Source organism: Lipotes vexillifer, unplaced genomic scaffold (assembly GCF_000442215.2).
Source record: "Lipotes vexillifer unplaced genomic scaffold, Lipotes_vexillifer_v1.1 scaffold394, whole genome shotgun sequence".
NCBI lineage: Eukaryota > Metazoa > Chordata > Mammalia > Artiodactyla > Lipotidae > Lipotes > Lipotes vexillifer.
The window spans coordinates 1,815,025-1,816,622 of NW_006791731.1; the positions used below are offsets into that span (position 1 = coordinate 1,815,025).

A 1,598-nucleotide genomic window follows, 5' to 3' on the forward strand; every position below is an offset into this window, starting at 1 on the left:
AGGGCCCGCAGGGAGCAGGGTCTGCTGGGAGGACAGGCACAGAGACTGCCCTGTGGAGCCGAGTGGACCCCTGGACTGCCCCCCCCCACACACACACATACCCAGAGTCACTTCTCTGGCGTCAGTGTGGCCAGGACTCTGCCATGTGACCCTGATCTGCACAGGGCATGGGAAGGTGGTCTTCATTGTAGGCAGACTTCAGGGGCCTATAACAAAGGGAAGCAGAAAATAGGCAAGTGGCGGCCTCTGCAGCCTCCCTCCAAGGTGACCGACGCCAAGTGTCCTGGGGATGTGACAGAGGGCCGTTCCGTGGGCGAAGGCAGTCCTGTGTTTCAGCCCCGTCCCCGCCGCCCAGACACCTGTAGGACGGGCTCAAGAAGAGCGGCAGCCGTCGCCCCGTCTGTCTGTGTGCCCAGCACTGACCTCTGCCTCCAGGACAGTGTGTCCCCGGGCCGGGAGGAGGGCGTGTGGTCAGCATTGTGCCGGCACCGTCCTCTCTCCTGGTCTGTGGTTCTCGCCCTGGAGCTCCCTGTGCCAGGTGGGAGCCCGGAGCCCTGCTCCACTTCCCGGCTCTTCTGGGTTCCTTGGCCTCTCGGCCTCTGCGGCCTCATCTGTAAAGTGGGCTCCTGGCTGCTCCCTGCAAGGATGTCGGGAGCGTCAGAGACAGCGTCTCCAAGGAGCTTCGACACACGTGAGAGGTGAGGGGCACTGGTGGGCAGGCTGCCCTCCCGGGGCTCTGCCCGTCCTCTGTGCCTTCTCCTCTTGCCCTGGTCATCACGACAGGCCTGGGGGAGCAGGGCTGGGGGGAGTGCGTGTGCCGTTATCTGTCTTCCTAGGGGGGGTGCCGTGGGGTGCAGGTCAGTAGTCTTTGTTGCTGAACGTTTGCAGGTAAATTGGAAGCATTGTTCGTGTGAAGCCACGGTTCTGGGAGGAGGGGCATCCCCGGCTCCTGCTGTCTCATCTCTGCGGGGATTGGGTAGGCGCGGACCCCCACTGGCACCCCACTCCCCACTCGGGACTGGCACCTCAGGGGTGGATGTCAGCTCACTTGTACCCAGGTTGTTCCATCAGGGAACAGATAGAATTCATTAAAGGGAGAAACTGCTAGAAAACTGTTAGAAAATTTGGTGAATTGAAGAAATCAGTAAAGGATAAGACAACTTGAAAACCCCCCCTCAGGCTTTCCTTCCCCGTGATCTGGTCCCAGCTGGGACGGGTCTGTGCCCTGCTGGGTGACGTCCATGCTTCGGTTTCCACGGCCCCTGCCCGGCAGCTGCACTTGGTCTGTAACCAGCTCTGGGACGGGCTTTCCGGGGGTGGGGGGCACAGCCCCCAGACGAAAAGCTGGGGTTTGTGTGCATGTAGGGACATTTTCTGGGGGCTCATGAAGAGGCTTGTGACCCCTCAAGAGCTGGGAACATGGCAGCTGTGCTCTGCAGGGTCTTCTGTGTGGCCCTGGCTCTGGGGGGCTGTGGGGTCCTGCCGAGTGCTCCCCGCAGCCAGGCCTGGGATGGCCACAGGGCCCAGGGTCTGCCCACCATCTACAGCAGCCCCAGCACCCGGTCCCTCGAGTGACAGGATGGAGCCCGCCCCCCCCC

The 1,598-nt window shown here is 62.5% G+C and overlaps 1 protein-coding gene across 1 annotated transcript in view; it reads left to right on the forward strand.

The window, feature by feature from the left end:
* Window positions 1-1,598, forward strand: part of TSNARE1 (t-SNARE domain containing 1) — a 55,149-nt gene that overhangs the window by 30,816 nt on the left and 22,735 nt on the right. The window lies entirely within an intron of this gene.